The sequence below is a fragment of the Petaurus breviceps genome, unplaced genomic scaffold (assembly GCF_028583685.1).
Source record: "Petaurus breviceps papuanus isolate PSGF00001 unplaced genomic scaffold, PetGlider_PUasm1.0 180, whole genome shotgun sequence".
In the NCBI taxonomy this organism is placed as follows: Eukaryota; Metazoa; Chordata; class Mammalia; order Diprotodontia; family Petauridae; genus Petaurus; species Petaurus breviceps.
Window position 1 is genome coordinate 5,888,637 of NW_027185782.1, and position 22,641 is coordinate 5,911,277.

The following is a 22,641-nucleotide window of genomic DNA, read 5'->3' on the forward strand; positions in this document are numbered from 1 at the left end:
AATTTGTAGTCCACTAAGACCTTAAGCTCTTTTTCCTAGACCATCTGCTCTCTATTTGTGATTCTACCATCTTGTACTTGGAAAACTGAAAATGTTTACCCAAATATAAGATTTTACATTCATCCCTACTGAATATCATCTTAGAAGATTCATCCCAATGATATAAACTGTCAAAATCTTTTTGGGTTTGTATGTTTTCATCTAGTGTGTTAGTTATCCTTGGCAACTTGTGTGTCCTCTGCAGATTTGATGACCTTAATCTAAACCATTGATTTAAAAAAATGGCACAAGGCCAGCACAGATGCCTGGACAATCTAGTGAAGACTTCCTGCCATCTGCTGAACAACAAGATGTTGCAGTGGATAGAGCATGGGACTTAGAGTTAGGGAGATCATGGTTCAATCCTGCCTCATACCCTTACTACCTGTGTATCCTTAGTCAAGCAACTTAACTTCTTGTGCCTCAGTTTCTTCATTTCTAAAATTAGGTTTAAAAGTGGCACCTACATCACAGGATTTTTTGAGGATTAAACTGATATATTAATGTAACATTAGCATTAAATAATATATGTAAACTACTTTGCAAAATACCAAGCACTATAAACATGCTAACTGTCATAATGACTACTCATGGAATCAGAACATCATGCAGTTCCTAGCACTTGTATATACCTTTGCATTTCACCATCTTCTCTGCAAAAATAGTAGTAGGTGTTTTATCAAATGCTCCTTCTTACAGCCTACAAAAGCTGTCTTAGTTCTATGGCTTTTTAAAATTCTGATTTATGTATTGGTCTAACTTCCCAACATGTCTAGACTATGTTTTTATTTAAAATGTCTGCATTTCCATGTCAAATACAGGACTCTATTCATAGCATTTGTACATTAAATGCTTGTTGAAATGCATTGAATCCCCCAGTTCTGAATGAGAATTTGGGTTCAATGGGTAGTGTGCTGAATCTAGAATCAGAAAGCCCTGAGTTTAAATCTGTTATAAAAAGAGGATGATTCTGGGCAATTTATTTAGCTTCTTTCTGCCTCAGTTTCTTCACTTCTAAAATGGAAATAACAATTGTAGCTTTCCCCTAGGATTGCTGCAAGGATCAAATGAAACACTATTTATTAAGTACTATAAAATACTAGCTATTATTATTAATACTAAGCATTCTATAATTTAGACTCAGAAGCTGAGACTGAAAGCAGTCAAGTAATTACCCAGAGTCACATAACTAAGTGTCTAGAGTAGGATAGGTCTTCCTGACTCCAAGTCTAGAGTTATACTCTCTATGCCTCCAAGTTACCTGAGAAAATGAAGAAAAATTGATAAGGGATAATAAAAATCCTGGATCACCCACTATACCAAGACTATAGTTATGGAATATTTCTTTGAGTAACCTTCTGCCTCCATTGATAGTCATGACCTGAATGATAATAGTACATGATCAACATGATAGAAGACTGACATTTTCTCTGATCTTAACAAACTATCAGACCTGACCAAAACTGAAATTATTCACTAAAGAGAAATCAACTTTAGCTGCTTCCATGATCTGGGCCACCAGGAACTCCAAAGAAAGTTTAAAAAAAAACCCAGTGAACTAAGGCCCAACTCAAGCTCAACCAGTGCCCCATTATTCACCATGTGACCAGCAACTAGGTTGACATCCTATGGACTTGCAACAAAACTCAGTCCCATATTCCAGTCCCCTCTACTTCTTTTTGGTGCTAAGGAAATCCAGATGTGGAAGTTTGCTTGGGCCTCTGCAGCCTGTACCATGACATTTTCCTATGCTACAAAAGATCTCTGTAGGAAGGCACAGAAAACCAAGGGAACAAAGAAGGACATGTGTCTGGGCTTGAAATAGAACACAATTCCATTCTCCAATAGCCTCAGAGATCCAAACTCCAATTGACAGAAATCAACTCCCACTGCAATAGCATTAGCATGGCAATGTACTGCAGGGTCAGAGAACTGTGGAATACAGGGAAAAGACAGTGTGTGAGGTGCCCATGAGACTGTGTGGCATTTTATTAAGCCTGAAGAAAAGAACCCAGCATTCCACAAAAGGGTACTTCTGTCACCTCAAAGGGTATTTAGGGTAGAGACCTAAGTTGGTGAACTGTGAATTTCCCAGGGTGGGAGGAGGCTATGATGCTTTGAGATCTAGTTCCCAAGAAAATCACCATCAGAGGGGAGAGAGTGGGAAAATAAGCAACAGGAGAAACTAAGAGGAAAAATGCTAAAATTATCAAAGATCTCATGAAGAAAAAAACTGAAAGATCTCAATCATAACTGAATAAATCGATAAGGAAAACTTTAACAGTAAAGGTGAATATGACCTCCAGATGTAGTAAATTAAATCAAGGCTCTGTAAATAAATACTACAAGAAAAAAATCATAAAATGACAACACTTGATGAGACAGAGTACTGTGCTGAATTTGAGAAGAACATGGAACCACAATAGACTCTTCCTGAATGTTTTTGGACTTTTTCAAATTATTAATCAGTTGTGCTGATTTTTTTTTCCACTTCTTTTGCTTTTTTTGTCTGTAAAAACAGTATTTTCTTATCTGAGATGGTTCTCTCAAGGGGTGTGGAGGAGTATTGTGAAGAGCTATAATTTTGTAAAAAACAGAAATTGTTAATAAAATCTTATTCAAAAGGAAAATAAAAGAAGGTAATTAGTGTTTGTTTGGATCTTAGCAGGGTATTTGACAAAATATATAATACTAGCATAATGGATTTTATCAACAGTTTGTTACCTGATCAACTTAAGGAGCTTATATGGGAGAAAACCCTTTTATTTTGTATTCGATAAACATTTCCCCAGATCCAGTGTACATGCTCCTTAGTAACTTCTTGAGAGGAAAATAGATACCTTATTAAGTCTGTGTCTTTTGCAAAGTTTGGTTGCCATTGACTTTTTGGAGAAAGGACTCTTCTCAGGAAGCATCACTCCTTACATTGGTCCATGAAAAGGAATTTTAATTGAGAACATTGGAGAAATAGAAATATGCTTGCCTACATGACCTTAAAGGGAAGTTCCTGAACATTTTTTTTCCTGGGTAGAGGAGGGAGGTGATAGTTTTTAGGCTATGTGGTTCCAGAATCTAGCTAAAGAATGGGAATTCCAAAGGCAGTGGGGCTATATTTAAGAGTTCTAGAATCTGGCCTAAGTTTGTCCCTAGTCACCCTAAAAGGTCAATAAAAAAATATATTTTTCACTTTCAGTAACAAGAAGTTCCTCTAATCTGGGGAACTTCCAAACTCTGCGACTAACAAGAGGTGCTAATTTATCCATTCAGCTCAAAGACTCCTTTCATAGAAAAGCACAACTCACAGTAAAACAGTTGTAATTTCTATCTCTCCCCCCCCCATTCTTCTCTAACTTAAATTTCTGTGGCATAAATCTCTTTGGCATTCTGATAAAACCCTTCTTAAAATAATGTTTGTTGCCAAAATTTATAATTGAAGTGAATGTTAAATTTCAGTGAGTGGTTATGTATAAATAAATATGTAATTTTCCCCAGTGAAAGTTCACAGGCCACCTGAAGTCTACCCATGGAACCATTATGGAACCATAGGCTCCATGTTAAGAAACCATTCTCACTGGAGAGGCTGTGAGAGGGCAATTAGGTTCCCCCCGAGAGGCTTCTCTTCTCTACAGCTGTAGATGCCATTCAAGAGCAATAATGCCTAATAGATCTTCACAAAACATTAAAATTCAACTCTCTTCAATGATCTGCAGGAGTCAGCAGCTCCCCAGACTTTCTAAACAATGACTTTTTTTTTTTTGCCTTGTGGAGGGCAATAGGGGTTAAGTAACTTGCCCAAAGTTACACAGCTAATTTTTTTGTGTGGGTGTTAAGTGTCTGAGGCCAGAACCGAACTCGGGTCCTCCTGACTCTGGGGCCGGTACTTTACTCACTGCACCACCTAGCTGCCCCACAACGACTCTTTTTCAATGAGAACGTTTTCAGCAAAAATGCTAAAGTATAAGCTATCTCAAATGAAAGGCTTCTGTTTTTGGTCTCTGGCTTCTTGCAACTCCTCCTGCACTTAGCTTACTCTCCCTACTTCTTCTATCCCTTCTCAGATTTTCTTCTTAAAACTTCTTCCCTGACATTTTATATTTTCTCATTTTATATATATATATATATGTGTGTGTGTGTGTGTGTGTGTGTGTGTGTATGCATATATTATATATATGCGTGTGTGTATACACATATATATGTATGTATTTCAAATGAAGATCTGGCTTCCCTCCCTCCCACCCCCTCCCATTCCAAAGTTCCCTGTTACAAACATGGATAGAACAATTTTCTAAAATGGCCATGACCCTTGCCCCCAATATTGCTGTTTTGCACAGATTGTTCTGGTTCTGCTCACTTCACCTAGGACCAGTCCATACAATTGATCCAAAGTTTCTCTGAAACAATCTCCTTCAGCACCTTTTATAGCACAATTCAATAAATATGCCATCACAGTCATATATATTCATATTCAGTCATTTCCTAATAGATGGTCACCATTTCAGTTTTCAATTTTTTGCCATCAAAAACTAAACTGCTATGAATATTTTATACATATAAATATTTTTTGCTCTTTCACTGATCTCTTTGTGTTATGGATCTAGTAGTGGTGGTATCAGAGGGTTAAAGAACATGCACATGTTAATGACTTTGGGGGAAATTTCCTAAACTGCTTTTCAGAACAGCTGGATCAATTCATAGCTCCACTAACATTGCTTTAATTTTCCTATTTTAGTTTAGAGCATCATTATGTATTATTTATTTTTTGTCACCTTTGCCAATCTGATTATTGGGAGGTGGAACCTCAGGGCTGTTTCAATTTGCATTCTTATAATTTTTAAACATTTGGAGCATTTTTTCATATGACTATTGAGAAATTGGATTTCTTCCTCTGAAAACTACTTGTTCATATCTTTGACCCTTTAATATTTGGGGAATGGCTTCTATTCTTACAAATTGGATTGATTTCTTTTTATACCTTAGAAATAAGCCATTTATCAGAGAAACTTGCTGCAAATATTTTTTTTCCTATTTACCTACTTCTCTTCTAATTTTAGTTGCATTGGTTTTATTTATTCAAAACCTTTTAAATTTTGCATAATCAAATTACCTTTTCGACTCTATCTCTTCTTTGGTTATCAAATTTTCCCACATCCATAGAAATGTCAGGTAATTTCTCCCTTGCTCCTCTAATTTGTTTATGATGTCACTTTTAATGTCTAAGTCATGTGCCCATTTGGAGTTTACCCTGGAACACAGTATAAGATATTGGTCTATGATTAGTTTCTGCAAGATTACTTTCCAGTTTTGCCAACATTTTATGTCAAATAGTGAATTCTTACCTCGGTAGCTGGGATCTTTGGGTCTATCAAAGAACAGATGCTCATGTTTATTTACTTCCATAAATTGTGTACCTGATTTGTTTTACTGATGAGTCTCTTTCTTATCCAATATCAAGTTGTTTTGGTGATTATGATTTTGTAATAGAGTTTGAAATGGGACACAACAAGACCCTTTTTTTTTCATCTTTCCAAAATAAATTTCTTTGATATTTTAAAGAAATTTTTGTCTCGATGAATTTTCCTATTTTTTTCTGGCTCCATCTAATTAGTCATTTTATGACCTCTGTTTATGATAGCATTCATCTCCCCATATTTGAATATAAATAGTTTATCTTTATTTCATCCCTTATAAATCCTCACTAATTTTTACCCTTTTATGTTTCTCTTGACTCTTGTGTTTGCATTTCAAAATTTATACTCAGCTCAGGCTTTCCATCAGGAATATTTGTAAATCCTCTATTACATTATAGATTCATTTTTTCTCTCTGAGTAGTACTATATTCAATTTGGCTGGTGAGTTGGAAGCCATCCCAGAATAACTTAATGTCTTTTCCCTACTGGAATATTATGTTCAAAATTCTCTGCACCTTTTATTGGTGGCTGCTAAATCATATATGATCTTCAGCATGGTTCTGTCATACTTGAATTATTTCTTGCTAACTGTTTATAGTATTTTTCTTTCACCTGGAAGTTCTTAATTTTGGCTCTAATGTTGCTGGGTGTTCTCATTTCGAGGTTTCTTTTGGGAAGTAACTAATGGTTTCTTTCTATTTATACTTTCACCTCTAATTCTCAGATATCTAAACAGCTTCCTTTAAAGATTTCTTGAACTATAATGTCTAGGCTCTTCTTTTTTGTCATGGCATTTGGGCATTACAGTGATTCTTTTTTCTCTCCTGATTTCCTTTACAGATCAGCTTTTTTGGGGGGCAAAGAAATACATTACATTTTCTTCTTTTTTTAGTCTGTTGGATGCTGTTTAATATTTTATATTGTCTCATGGTGTCATTAGGTTCCATTAGATGAATTCTAATTTTCAGGTCATTTTTTTTTTCCTCCTTGGGGTAATCCTCATTTCTCCTCCATAATTATTATTTCTTTTCCTGTTTTATTCATCTAATCATTTTTAGCTCTTTTTAAAAAGTCTTGCTCTATGAACTTGCACCCATGCTATGGTTTTCTTTGAGGTTTTGCTTATAAATGTTTTAGTCATTTCTCCTTTGAGAGCTTGCACCTTGAGGGGAACTGTCACTACAATAGCTCTTTTTCATAGGCTTCTTTTTTGTGGTTGTTTGCTTAATTTTTTTCATCTGGCTTCCTGACTTTGGACTTTGTGTTAGGGCCAGACTCTGGACATTCCTTGGAGGAAGGTTTAATTGTCCTTTTGTTCTCTTGGATATTTTTGCAGTTATTTTAATGAAGCAGAGGTTTGAAGGATAGCTAAAGGTATAGATCTGCAAGGAGTAGGTAGGTGTAGTTTTAAATTAAGGTTGCCCCAGGTAGTGATGTGCTGAAGTTATTAAGTGTGCCTGAGGAGTGGGGTGTTAAATAAACAGAATGCGATTGAATTATGTGACATAATTTGTTTTGGCCTTAATTAGGCTCTTTTCGTTATTGCAAATTTAAGAAAACATTAAGGCTGGGGCAGCTAGGTGGTGCAGTGAATAGAGCACCTGCCCTGAAGTCAGGAGGACCTGAGTTCAAATCCCATCTCAGACACTTAACACTTACTAGCCTTGTGACCTTGGGCAAGTCACTTAACCCTAATTGCCCTGCCCTCCCCCCTCCAAAAAACAAACAAAACATTAATGCTATGAAGGATGTGTTTGTTTATTATTTTGTCTGTGGTTTTGTTTCTTTGTAAAATGCTAGAAAATCTTTGTCTGATGTTGTACTTTGTGTTGTTGGTAAATTCTGTTACCTTGGAAGATTTCTAAGGGGAAAATGCAGCCAGTCAAAACAAAACAAAACAAAACAAAACCTGTCAAAAAGTTATAGTCCAAGAGTTTGGTATGCTAGAAAAGATTAATGAATTTTCATTTTGAAGCAGTTTTCCCACTAAGCAGAATTAAACTCTGCTTTAAGCTTTCAGCAGGAGATAAGGTTATAGAAACAAAAACTCTCTAAGGTACTTTTTCTCTGTCATTTCATCTCTGACCATATTGGAAAATGAATCAACATCTGATAAGGCAAAGGACTCTGTGACTGTGAAGTGAACATAGCATCATTTAAAAAAATGTTTCTAATTGCCTTAAATGAGAATTAAGAATTTAAAAAACAAAATGTATGAATTGATATTATTCAGGCATTTTTCAGTCATGACCAGCTCTTCCTGATCCTGTTCAGAGTTTTCTCGCCAAAAATACTGCAGTGGTTTGCTATGTCTTTCTCCAGCTCATTTTGCAGATGAGGAACTGAAGCAAATAGGGTTAAGTGACTTTCCCAAGGCCATACAGCCAGTAAGTGTATGAGGCCAGGTTTGAACTCAGGAAGATGAGCCTCTCTGATTCTAGGTCTGACATACAAAACACTGGGCAAGCTAGTCATCCTAGGATTTAGGGATTACAAAGCCAAAATGATTGGAAGAATAAAAAACCTAGAATCTACAGTGGCAAGAAAAACTGAATGAGGATACAAATATGCTGAAGTGAAGGAGAATTTGGAAGAGCAACAAAAAACAATAATATGGAAAGAAAGCATGATCTCCATATGATCAAAATATCCTTTCAAGACAGGATGTATGGAGACAATTTAGGGATTATAAGATTCCCAAAAGACTATATCAACGGGGGCAGAGCCAAGATGGCGGAGTAGAAGCACGACCCTCCCGCAGCTCCGGCTTCCACCCTCCCCAATCCATGTAAAAAGGGGACTCTAAACAAACTTTGGAGCTGCAGAACCCACAAAATGACACAGAGAAGCTAACCTCCCGCTGAGAACAGCCCGGCAGGCCAGCAGGAATCGGCCAGCGCAGCGCTCTGGGAGCTGAGCCCAGCCCCACACCGAGGCTTTAGCCCCAGGGCGGGCCTGACCAGCCGCCAGCCAGAGGGACTCCAGATCAGCAGCAGCTGTGGCCATTTCCAGATTTATCAACACATAGATGCGAAGGACAAGGTGAGAGGCCAGTGCATTCTGGACTTTGGGACCCAGTAAGTCGGAGTACGTGGCTTTTACCCCCGGGGCGAGAAACTGCTGAGACTCCGGCACAGCCTGCCAGCGCCACGTGGCGGCTTCAGCTCCTGGCCTGCAGAGTGTAGGGGGACCAAGCACCAGTCTGAGGGGTCATCGCTCTTGCTTTAACCTGCTTGGATCTGGATTGCAGTCTAGGGTGGAGGTCCTGGGGTGTGTGTCCAGCTTGCCAGAGCGTGTGGAGACCTCAGAGAGGGCACCCATCTAATACCTCCGGCAGCTGAGAAAATCCCAGCGTTTGGGACGAAAACTCCCCTGTCTGGTGGCAGAGTCCTACTGTGGCAAAAAGCCCAAAAGTCAAATCATTGAGTGGCAAAGTGAGCAGGCAAAGGAAACAAAGCAGACAGAAGATTCCAACATTGCACTCCTATTTTGGGGATAAGAAGGAGCAAGGTATGGAACAAGAGGAAATCAGTGAAGTCAGAACTCCTGCACCAAAAGCTTCAAAGGAAAATACAAGCTGGTTACAGGCCATAGAGGACCTTAAGAAGCAGATAAGAGAAGTGGAAGAAAAATTGGGAAATGAGAAACAATGCAAGAAAATTATGAAATGAGAGTCAACAGCCTGACTGAAGAAAATAATACCTTAAAAAACAGACTGACTCAAATGGCAAAGGAGGCTCAGAAAGGCAATGAGGAGAAGAATGCCTTAAAAAGTCGAATTTGCCAGATGGAAAAAGAATCTCAAAAGCTCACTGAGGAGAATCATTGCTTCAGAATTAGATTGGAGCAAATGGAAGCTAATGACTTTATGAGAAATCAAGATGCTGTTAAACAGATCCAAACAAATGAAAGAATAGAAAGCAATGTGAAATATCTCATGGGAAAAACCACTGACCTGGAAAATAGATCCAGGAGAGATAATTTAAAAATTATTGGACTGCCTGAGAGCCATGACCAAAGTAAGAGCCTGGAAAGTATCCTCCAGGAAGTTCTCAAAGAAAACTGCCCTGATGTTTTAGAACGAGAGGGCAAAATAGAGGTTGAAAGAATCCACCAATCACCTCCTGAAAAAGATCCCAAAAAGAAAACTCCTAGGAATATTATAGCCAGGTTCCAGAATTCCCAGATTAAGGAGAGAATATTACAAGCAGCCAGGAAGAAACAATTTGAATATTGTGGAAACACAATCAGGATAACCCAGGATCTGGCAGCTTCTACACTGAAGGATCGAAGGGCCTGGAATGTGATATTCCGGAGGTCAAGGGAGCTGGGATTAAAACCAAGAGTCACCTACCCAGCCAAACTGAGTATCCTGTTTCAGGGGAAAATATGGTCATTCAGTGGAATACAGGACTTTCAAGCATTCTTGCTGAAAAAACCAGAGCTGAATAGAAAATTTGACATTCAGATACAAGAAGCAAGAGAAGCATGAGAAGGTAAACAGGGAAAAGAAATCATAAGGAACTTATCAAAGTTGAACTATTTTTTTTTAAGCAATTGGGGTTGAGTGGCTTGCTCGGGGTTGCACGGCCAGTTGTTGTTTCTGGGTGTGGTGCTGGGTGTCTGGGCCCGGATCTGATCCCGGTCGTCCCAGCACTGAGGCCGGTGCTCTTGCTTGCTGAGCCATTTGGCCAAAGTTGAACTATTAACATTCCTACATGGAAAAACAATAATTGTAACTTATGAAACTTTTCTCAGTAGTTGAAGGGATTAGAAATATATATATGTGTGTGTGTGTCTTTATATGAGGGTATGCAGGCATATGAATACATATGTGAATGTGTGTATATATGTTTACAGGTATACATAGAGGGCACGGGACCAATTTAACAGGAAGGGATGATACTTAAAAGGTGAAATTAAGAGGTGAGAGGGATATAATGAGAGGAGATGGGGAGAGACAGAGTGGGGCAACTATCTCATACAGAAGAGGCAAGGGAAAATGGTTACAATGGAGGGGAAGAATAGGAAGGCAAAAGGGAATGGGTCAACCTTATTCCTATTGAATCTGGCTTGAGGAGGGAGGGAAATACACACTAAATAGGGGATCTCACCCTCCAGGAGAATAGGGGGGAGGGGATGTGAGGGGGGATGATGGAAGGGAGGGCAGGCTGGGGGGGAGGGAAGTTGGAAGCACCCACTTTTGAAAAGGGACAGGATCAAAGTAGAGAATAGAACAAGTGGGATGTGGGATAGGAGGGAGGGAAATATAGTCAGTCTTTTACAATATATCTGCTATGTTATTGTTTTGCATTAGCCACACATGTACAACCTATACTGAACTGCTTATCTTCCCAGTTAAGGGTGGGTGATAAGGGAGGAAGAGAATGAATCTGGAATTCAAAGTTTTAAAATCAAATGTTTAAATATATATATATATACTATTATCAATATTGTTTTACATGTAATTGGGAAATATAGAGATCCACCATGCCCTACTGGAAAAGTTGAAACGGGTATGGAAGAAAATATGGGAGAGAGCAGATCAGAGGTGGGGATATCCTGTGGGACTGCTGTTTTGGGGGGATGGGTGGGGGAAAAACGTGGAGAAAATTTGTAACTCAAAATCTGGCGGAAACGAACGATGTAAATCAGAAGTTAATAAAGCATTAAAAAAAGACTATATCAAGAACAAAAACCAGACTACAATAATGAAAGAAATAAAACAAGAAAAACACCCAGAACTTCTGAACCCAGAAAAGGAAGTTTCATTCAAAAGATTGATAGATCACCTCCAGAAAAAAAATCTTCACTGAAAAATCTGAGATACCATAGCGATTAAATTTAACAATTCTTTTAACAAACAAAAAATTCTGTAAATGACCAAGAGAAATTATTTCAAATAAAAAGGAAAGGGCATCTGAATAACTCAAGACTATTCCCCATAACCACCACTCACTCCCAAACCACAGAACTAAATAGAACATATTTACAAGGTGCAATGGAGCTCAAGATGGAGCCCCGTGTCACCTACCTGCAAATCTGAGCCTATCCATTAAAGAGGAGGAGGATGGACATACAACAGAAAAGTGTCTCAAAATATTCCTAAATAGGGAGTGGGGAGAAGATGGACATTTTATTTTACTGTTGGAGGATCATAATAATGTGCCAGGCATTATGCTAAGTGTTTTGAAATTATCTCATATAATTCTCACAACAACCCTGAAAGGTAGGTGCTATTACTATGCCCATTTTACTGTTGTCTGGGATGAAAAACCCTATTCAAAATTTAATGAAGAACACAGATATTTCTCAGGATAAAAACAGGAAATTTTTATTCTCTTCTCCCAGGAGAAGAGGGCGGTCCTCTCCTTGGTGGATCAGGGAGAGGAGATGTGTAACAAAAGACAGAACAAGAATTTATACCCTAACAGAGTCAAACCCCCTTCTCCCAGCTGTCCCTTCTCCCATTGGCTGAGAAGTGGGCTCAAGTCTCAGGGCAGAAAATCTTCCCCAGTGGCAAATAACAGGGAATCCCCCAGTGGCTAGGAGGTGAGCTTACAAAGAACAAGGAAATAGGGGAGGGGATAGCCAATTCAAATGTACCTATCCTTATTTAGCAAAGGCCAAAGTGAAGAAGGGAGGGGCTAAGAACTTAATGCTGATTGACAGCAAAGACCCTAGGGTCCTAAAGTTAGGGAGGGGGAGGGAAAAAGTTTGCCAGCAAGGTTGGAGGTTGCAAACTTCTAAAGGGCCTAATGCTGATGTGGCAGAGTAAAGAAGGAGGAGAGGAGAAGGGGGGAAGCTGACAGGCAAAACTGACACCAAATTCTAAGACATTCTGAGAAGTTTTCAAATTTTTACTCCCCAGACACTGTTGAGGAAACTGAGGTAAACAGAGATCAAGTGACTTGTCCAGGGTCACCCATCTAGTAAATGTCTAAGGCCAGATTTGAACTTAATTTTCTGGACTCTGAGCTTGGTGCTGTATCTCCTACACCACCTAATACCTCTAATGAATGCTCTCATAAGAGGAGAGATCTTCTGTAAATCTGTAAAGGAAGATCTAGATTTTAAAAGGAGTATCACTTACAGGGATTTGGTACTTATCTTGCCTAAGGAAAAGGGGAATCAGAATTCCTTTGGAATGGGAGGCAAGTAGAGCCTGACAGAGAAGTTGGAAAACATGGATCCAAAGAAAAGATGTTGAGGCATTTAGAAAAAAAAAGTGACCAAGGCAAGGGCAAAGGTCAATAAGGAACAGCACATAGGAATCTTGTAGGAAAATTCCTACTATGTAACAATAACCTCTTCTCTGAAGGAAGTGGTATTTTTAAGAATGAGACACAAAAGGAAAAAAGAGGGCTAGTGTACAAGATCTAAAAGATAACATAGAAATTTTTTAGAAGAAAGAACCCTAAATAGGTTCCTTAGAAGCCTTAATTACAACAGGAATGCAGAGAATAAAGGAGCAAATAAGTGTAAGGGATATAAATCAAAGTATAAAAATCCTGAGTAGTCAGAAAGGGAAGAAAAGAATGAAAAAAAATAGAAAAGGTATAGAAAATGAAAATTTGAAAATGAACAAAACAAGCTGAAGAATAAGTTAGGAAGCTGGATGTTACCTACTTAACTGAGACAGCAAAAAAGAAAGGAGCTGAATAACTACATAAAAACAAAAGAGAAAAGTAACTATTAAGCAGAACTCCTCCTCTAGAGGTAGGATAACAAATAAAAGATGGGAGCTTGTGGGTGAGGAGAAGAGAGGTAGACAAAGTAGGCTAGGGAAATGATAAATGTAAAAGGAGAGTCATTAAGAAGACAAATTAATAAATATTTAGCTAAAATGATCATGTAGAAGAGAGAGGAAAATGAAAAACAACACAAATATACAATAGGAAATAACAAACTGAGGAGAAAAGAATGACCAGAAACAACTATACACAACTCTAAACTAGCAAAACTGAGAATTTAAAGAACAAGCGAATATTAGCCACAGGGACATTAATTATACAAAATATTTATAGAATTTTTTTAAAGTTTCCAAATGCTTTCTGGGTATTACAGATGAGAACCTGAAGGTCAGAGAATTTAAGTGATTTGTCCAAAGTCACAAAGCTAGTGTGTTTATATAAATGAACAAAATTTTAGATATTAAAAAACCCAATTTCTTAAAATGAAAATGAACAAGGAACAACCCTGTTCTAGACAGATTGACAGGTGAATGCTAGCAAACCTTAAAAGATCAATTGATATTTATGCTACAAGAACTATTCTCGAAAACTGATAAAGAAAAACTATCAAATTTCCCTTATGAATCATCTAAACAAAATAAAAACTTAGTAAAAGACGTATAGAACAGTATCATCAAGAAATACTGATAAAAAAAACATTTATAATAAAATCCTAACAAAAAATCCTGAAGCAATGTATCCCTATAGAAAATCAATATGACACGTGTGTGCTCGCCTGTCTGCCTGATTCCTCGAGCTTCTGCCCCGACATGGCCGCCTACAAGCTGGTGCATATTCGATGTGGAGAGAGCACCCAGAACCTGGAGAACCGCTTCAGCGGCTGGTATGACGCAGACCTGAGCACCGCCGGGCACGAAGAGGCCAAGAGCTGCGGCCAAGCGCTGTGAGATGCTGGCTATGAATTTGATTTCTGCTTCACCTCTGTCCAGAAGAGAGCAATTTGTACCTTTTGGACAGTACTAGATGCCATTGACCAGATGTGGTTGCCTGTAGTGAGGACTTGGCGCCTCAATGGGTGGCACTATGGAGGTCTGACAGGCCTCAACAAAGTGGAGACAGCTGCTAAGCATGGTGAGGCCCAGGTGAAGATCTGGCGGCGATCCTATGACATCCCACCACCTCCAATGGAGCCTGACCACCCCTTCTACAGCAACATCAGCAAGGACCGTCGCTATGCAGATCTGACCGAGGATCAGCTGCCTTCCTGTGAGAGCCTAAAAGACACCATTGCCCAGGCTCTACCCTTCTGGAATGAGGAAATTGTCCCCCAGATCAAGGAAGGAAAACATGTTCTGATTGCAGCTCATGGCAATAGTCTTCGAGGGATTGTCAAGCATCTTGAGGGTCTGTCTGAAGAAGCAATCATGGAGCTGAATTTGCCCACTGGCATTCCCATCGTGTATGAGTTGGTCAAGAATCTGAAACCAGTCAAGCCCATGCAGTTCCTCGGGGATGAAGAGACTGTTCACAAAGTCATGGAGGCTGTGGCAGCCCAAGGCAAGGCCAAGAAGTGAAAACAGGCTACCAGCATGTGCCAGCAGTAGCCAGGTCCTTCCCTTCTCACTGTCCCACCACATCTCTCCCCTGCCTGCTCCATACACTAAGCATCATCTTAGGCAACACAACACATAGCTGCAGGTGGGGGACTGATGGCTCCTTTTCTCATTTCCTCCCAGTTTCAGACCAATTCTTTTCTCTCTTGTTGCCCTTCCCCGCAACCACATTAGTCAAAATGCCTCCTGGGTGGTTTGGCTCAGTAAGGACCTGGTTAGGGGTTAGGGATGGGGACATAGTAAGAAGTGACCAATGTGGGGAGTTGAAAGAAGCAATTGGTCCAGTTATTGCTATGAGCCAGTCCTGCAAGTAGGGCAGCCCTCTCAGGGGCTGCTGTAGTAAGCTACCTATAACTTGGGTGGTTATTTAACAAATCATGAAAGTCTTATTTCCTCCCTAATTCAAGAAAAATGAACCTGAGAGGTTGAGATTATGTCCCAATGTTTGTCACATTTGCTTTCACAAAAGACCCTTCTAGGCTGGTTATTAGTGACTTTTGAAATTAAACTGTCCCTCTTGGTAGTCATCAGAGATCTCAAGCCACATCAGAGAAGGAAGAGTTCTTTGATTTCTAAGGGGTGAAATACATCTCATTGTGTGCTTTATAGCCCCCACTCTGTTCTGTGGCAGTAAAATGCCCCTAGATCATGTTTAAGTGTGTCTCAGTGTGCACTTGCCTTCCACTTTATGTCCAGCCACCTGAGTCCTCACCAGTTTTAGCATAACTGCACTAACCTCCCGCCTTTTTTTGTTGTTCACTATAATAAAGGAGTGATGTGCAATAAAAAAAAAGAAATCAATATGACAGCATGTAGTTCATACTAAGGATTGTAAGAATCATTAAACATTTTTTTAAATTAGCACAGTTATATTTCATAACTACTTGAATACCCATGGTAACTTCAATAAATGTAGAAAAAGCTTTGGATAGAATACCACACTCATGCCAAAAACTTAGAAAGTAGAGGTATAAATGGGGTATTTTTGAGAAAAGAATCCAATTTTGTTTTTTTAAATAAATTTTCATTTTTATTCTGAACAGAAGGAAAGAGCTATCTGTCCATACCAGACCAATTACTTTTTAAAGTACATATTAAGATAAACCTTTGGCTTTCAAAGCTATCCTGCTTGTCTTACTTTATTTCTGGATAGGAGGAACATTTAAAATATATGTGTATATCTAAAAATCTAGCACTGTCTGCAGTGGGAAGAAAGCTAAAGGTTTTCACAAATACTTTTCACTAGTATTGACATCATTCAGGGACGGCTAACGGTGGCGATAAGGAAAAAGGAAAAATAAAGGTAGAAACACTGACAGAAAGAAGACAAAATTACCGCAATGTGAAAATGAGAGTTTATTTAGAAAACCCAAGAGGATTACTCAAAACAAAAAGATTGGGGCAATAGATTTAACAACATATCAAGATAGTAACAAAGACATAAAAATTGTTAGCATTTCTCCATATCAATAACGAAATCTGAGGAAAAAAATACTAGAAAGGGAAATCCTATTCAAAATCACTCCATAATTCACAAAATATCCAGAAGTAAATATATCAAGTAACTCTTAGGACATTACAAAACACTCTTGAAATGTAAGTATAACTTTAATGACTGGAGAAATACTCATTAAAAAAAAAAAGAAAATGTGCCTTTAGAACACATAAAATCAACAATGTATATTTAGGGGGGGCCAGGTGGCTCAGCAAGTAAAGAGCACCAGCTCCAGTGTTGGGATGACCTGGGGATCAAATCTGGGCTCAGATACTTAGCACCACACCCAGAAATAACTGGCCGTGTAACCTTGAGCAAATTACTTAACCCCGATTGCTTTAAAAAATAAAAAAAATTTTAAAAAATACTCATTAAAATTGGAATATGCCAATATAAAACATGCTAATGGTACTACCATTAAATAACACATTTTGAATTATAGCAATCAAGCTACTTAGGTGGGACTTTATAGGATTATACAAAATAATCACAAAATTTTTTAGAGGAACATAAGGGCTATAATCTCAAGGGAAAATATCAAGGGAAATAATGGGGAAAGTAGATGGGAAGATGAAATGGAATTTTCACAATCCAAATATATTTTTATGCAATAATTATCAAAAGTATTTGTTACTTTTCTTATAAAAACATAAAATTTGAACAGTGTAACAAACTAAATAAGTTAGAATAAAAAACTAATTAAATAGCACAGGGCTTAAAAAATAAGAGGACATAGGGCACTTGGGGAAGAACTCTATTTCACAAGAATTTTTGACAACAAAAAATGGAAAATCACTTTGACAGAAATTAGACCTGGACCAAGATGTTCCACTACATTCTACATTAAGGTTGTAATATCTATTCAACTTAAATGTAAAAGGTCATACCATTTAAAAAATAGAGAATACAACCAGAGTAGGAATTGAAGACAACATAGCATTCAAAACTATGACTATAGAGAGAATTCTTAATTAAATAAAGGATAAATGGGGTCACAAGAAGATAAAAGAAAGAATTCTGAATATCTGAAACTGAGAAGATTTTGCAGAAAAAAAATCAATACAACCAGGATAAGAAAGAAAAATGTCAACTGGGGAAAATATCTCTTATTTATTTTTTTTAATATTTTTTTCTTTTTCTTTTTTTTTAAACTTGTTTATTTTTAGTTTTCAACATTCATTTCCACAAGATTTTGAGTTACAATTTTTTTCTCCCCATCTTTTCCCTACCCCAGCCCAAAATAGCAAGCCTACTGAATACCCCTTCCCCCAATCTGTTCTCTCTTATATCCTCCCCCATCACCCCCCTAACTTTCTAGTAGGGCAAGATGGGTTTCTATACCCCAGTTCCTGTATATCTTATTTCCCAGTTGCATGTAAAAAAACAAATTTTAAAACATTTGTTTTTAAAACTTTGAGTTCCAGATTTTTTTCCCTTCTTCCCTCCTCACCTACACCCACTGGGAAGATAAGCAATTCAATATAGGTTGTACTTGTGTATTTACCCAAATCATTTCCATAGTAGTTATATTGTGAAAGACTAACTGTATTTCCCTCCATCCTATCCCGCCCCCCCTTCCCAATTATTCTATTTTCTCCTTTGAACCTATTCCTTTTCAAAATGTTTGCTTCTAACTACCCTCTCCCCCAATCTGCCTTCTCTTCTATCATCCCCTCTCTTATCCCCTACCCCCCTATTTTCCTGCAGGGTAAGATACCCAATTGAGTGTGTATGTTATTCCTTCCTTAAGCCAAATTCAATGAGAACCACATTGTCCCATTTGCTTTCACCTTCCTCCTCTTCTGCTCCATTGTAACAGTTTTCTCTTGCCTCTTTTATATGAAATAATTTACCATAATCTATTGCTCCCTTTCTTCTTCTCCCAATAAATTTCGCTCTCACCTCTTAATTTTATTTTTTACATATCGTGCCCTCACATTCAACTCAAACTATGCCCTCTGTCTATATATATATATATGTAGACACAAGCCCACACTCAAATATTTATATGCACATATACCCTCCTATACATACATGTGTATGAATATATACATATATATTCCCTTCAACTATCCTCATACTGAGAAAATTCTTATGAATTACAATTATTGTTTTTCATGTAGGAATGTAAATAGTTAGATTTTAATAAGTTCCTTATGATTTCTTTTACCTGTTTACCTTCTCATGCTTCTTTTGTTTCTTGTATTTGAAAGTCAATTTTTTTGTTCAGCTCTAGTATTTTCATCAAGAATTCTTGAAAGTCTTCTGTTTCATTGAATGACCACATTTTCCCTATAGCATTATACTCAGTTTTACTGGGTAAGTGATTCTTGGTTTTAATACTAGCTCCTGTGACCTCCAGAATATCATATTCCAAGCCCTTCGATCCCTTAATGTAGAAGCTGCTACATTTTGCATTATCCTGATTGTATTTCCCCAATACTCAAATTGTTTCTTCCTGACTGCTTGCAATATTTTCTCCTTGACCTGGGAACTCTGGAATTTAGTTCTTTTTCAAGAGGCAATTGGTGAATTCTTTAAATTTCTATTTTGCCCTCTGGTTCTAGAATATCAGGGCAATTTTGCTTGATAATTTCTTGAAAAAATGGTGTCTAGGCCCTTTTTTTGAACGTGGCTTTCAGGTAGTCCTATAATTTTTAAATTCTCTCTCCTGGATCTATTTTCCAGGTCAGTGGTTTTTCCAATTAGATATTTCACATTGCCTTCTATTGTTTTCATTTGTTTGGATCTGTTTTATAGTGTATTGATTTCTCATAAAGTCATTAGCTTCAATTGCTCCAATTTAATTTTGAAGGAGTCCTTCTCTTCAGTGAGTTTTTGAAATTCCTTTTCTGTCTGGCAAATTCAACTTTTTAAGGCATTCTTCTCTTCATTGGCTTTTTGGGCCTCTTTTACTATTTGAGTTAGTCATTTTTTAAGGTATTATTTTCTTCAGTGTATTTTTGGGTCTCTTTTAGCAGGCTGTTGACTCACTTTTCATGATTTTCTTGCATAATTCTCATTTCTCTTCTCAATTTTTCTTCCACTTCTCTTATCTGACTTTCAAAATCCTTCTTGAGCTCCTCCATGGCCTGTAACCAATTCATATTTTTCTTGGAGGCTTTTGATGCAGGAGTTCTGACTTCACTGTCTCCCTCCTATTCCATGCCTTGATCCTTTTTGTCCCCCAAAAAGGATTCTATGGTCTGTGCTTTCATTGCTTGCTCATATTGCCAGCTAATTATTTGACTTATGAGCTCTTTGCCATGGTAGAACTCTGCTTCCAGAATGGAGAGAACTATGCCCCAAATTGCTAGGGTTTTTGCAGCTGCCAGAGCTATTAGTTGGGTGCTCTCTCTACAGCCCCCACAACCTCTGGCTCACTGGTCATACACCCCAGGACCACCACCCAAGACTGCAATCTAGATCAAAATGGGTTAAAGCAAGTGCAATTACCCTCTGAATGGTCATTGATCCCCCTGTGATCTGCAAGCAAGGAGCTCCTGAGGCTTCTGCTGTGCCTCTGTCGCTTCTTGCCCTGGAGGCAAGCCCCTTGCTTCCTTCAGCAGGAGATTTGTTTCTCTCTGTCACTTTGTGGATTCTGTAGCTCTAAAGTTTATTTAGAGTCATTTTTTTACATTTATTGGAAGTGATTAGAGTGGGACCCCACCCCAAGTTTGTGCTTCTACTCCACTATCTTGCCTCTGCACCTGAAAAAAATATCTTTTAAATAAATACTTTTTTTGGTCTTTATTAATTTGTTTAATTTTAGTTTACAAGATTCATTACCACAATTCCTTGAGTTTCAAATTTTCTCTCCTGCTCCCCTCGCCCCCGCCCCCATGGCAGCATACAATCAATTATAGTATCTGCAAATACTTTCACATTAGGCATTAGTTAGGTTATAAAGAAGGATTTTATCAGATGGAATGAAGAATGGGAAAAAGGAAACAAAACCAAACAAGAAAAAGGGCAGGTAGTTTGCTTCAATCTGGGTTCAAACTCAGTTCTTTCTCTGGATGTAAACATCTTTCTCCATCATGAGTCTTTTGGGGTTGACTTATGACTCTGGATTGCAGAGAAGAGTCCAGTTTATCAAAGTTGGTCGTCACACACATATGTTGTGTCTGTAATTGTGTACAACTTGCTCCTGGCTCTTCTCACTCAGCATCAGATCATATAAGCTTCTTCAGGTAAATATGAAGTCCATCTGTTCCTAGTTTCTTATTCCACAATAGTATTCCATAACATGAACAACTTGTTCATCCATTCCTCAATTGATGGGCAACCCCTTAATTTCCAATTCTTTGCTACCACAAAAAGAGCTGCTATAAATATTTTTGTACATATGGGTCTGCTTCCCACTTCTATGATCTCTTTGGGATACAACCCTAGAAATGGAATTGCTGGGTCAAAGGGTACGAAATTATTTATACCTCTTTGGGCATAATTCCAGATTGCTTTCCAGAATGGTTGGATCATTTCACAACTCCACCAGCATTAGTGTTCCAATTTGTCCACATCCTCTCCAGCATTTGTCATTTTCCTGTTTTGTCACATTAGCCAATCTGGCTGGTGAGATGTGGTACCTCAGAATTGTTTTTATTTGGATTTCTCTAATCAATAGTGTTTAGAGCATTTTTCATATGCTTATAAATATATTTAATTTCTTCCTCTGTAAAATGCCTATTCATATCCTTTGACCATTTGTCAATTGGGGAATGACTTGTATTCTTATGGATTTGACTCAATTCTCTGTATATTTTAGAAATGAGTCCTTTATCAGTGACATAGATTGCAAAAATTCTTTCCCAATTTTCCACTTCCCTCCTAATCCTAGTTACATTGGCTTTTTTGTACAGAAGCTTTTCAATTTAATATAATCAAAATTATCCATATTGCATTTTATAATGCCCTCTATTTCTTGTTTGGTCATAAAGTCTTCTCCTCTCCACAAATCTGACAGGTAAATTATTCCTTGCTTTCCCAGATTGCTTAGAGTATCAGCCTTTATACCTAGATCATGCACCCATTTAGACTTGATTTTGGTATATGGTGTTAGATAATGGTCTATGCCCAGTTTCTGCCATACTATATTCCAGTTTTCCCAGCAGTTTTTGTCAAATAGTGAGTTCTTATCCCAAAAACTGGGGTCTTTGGGTTTATCAAACAGTAGATTACTATAGTCATTGAATGCTGAGTCTCGCGTACCCAATCAATTCCATCGATCCACTACTCTATTCCTCAGCCAGTACCAAGTAGTTTTGAGGTCTGCTGCTTTATAGTACAGATTAAAATTTGGTATAGCTAGTCCACCATCCCTACCATTTCTTTTCATTAATTCCCTTGATATTCTGGACTTTTTGTTCTTCCAAATGAATTTTGTTACTATTTTTTCTAGATCTATAAGGTAGTTTTTTGTAAAATGATTGGTATGGAACTAAATATATAATTTAATTTAGGTAAAATTGTCATATTTATTATATTAGCTAGACCCAGCCATGAGCAACTGATGTCTTTCCAATTAGTTAGATCTGACTGTATTTGTGTGAAAAGTGTTTTGTAGTTGTGTTCATATAGGTCTTGGGCTTGTTTTGGCAGGTAGATGCCCAAATATTTTATAACGTCTACAGTAACTTTAAATGGGATTTCTCTTTCTATCTCTTGCTGTTGAATTTCTTTAGAAATATACAGGAATGCTGAGGATTTATGTGGGTTTATTTTATATCCTACAACTTTGCCAAATTTATTTATTGTTTCAAGTAGTTTTTTACTTGATTCTCTAAGTATATCGTCATATCATCTGCAAAGAGTGATAGCTTGGTCTCTTCTTTGCCTAATTTGATTCCTTTGATTTCTTTTCCTTCTCTAATTGCTACTGCTAACATTTCTAGTATCACATTGAATAAGGGGGGTGATGGTGGACATCCTTGTTTCACCCCTGATCTTATTGGAAATGCTTCTAGGTTCTCCCCATTACATATAATACTTGCTGATGGCTTTAAATAGATGCTACTTATTATTTTAAGGAAGGCTCCATTTATTCCTATACTTTCTAGTGTTTTTAATAGGAATGGATGTTGTATTTTGTCAAAAGCTTTTTCTGCATCTATTAAGATAATCATGTGGTTTCTGCTAGTTTTATTGTTGATATGATCTTTTATACTGATGGTTTTCCTAATATTAAACCATCCTTGCATTCCTGGAATAAATCCTACCTGATCAAAGTGTATTATTCTTGAGACAAATTGCTGTAGTCTTTTTGCTAGTATTTTATTTAAATTTTTTGCATCTATATTCATGAAGGAGATTGGTCTATAATTTTCTTTCTCTGTTTTATCTCTTCCTGATTTAGGTATCAGTACCATATTTGTGTCATAAAAAGAATTTTG

The 22,641-nt window shown here is 37.6% G+C and overlaps 2 pseudogenes; both read left to right on the top strand.

The window, feature by feature from the left end:
• Positions 1-22,641, top strand: part of LOC138160297 (ubiquinone biosynthesis protein COQ9, mitochondrial pseudogene) — a 110,384-nt pseudogene that overhangs the window by 83,203 nt on the left and 4,540 nt on the right.
• Positions 13,951-14,789, top strand: LOC138160196 (phosphoglycerate mutase 1-like; annotated as a pseudogene).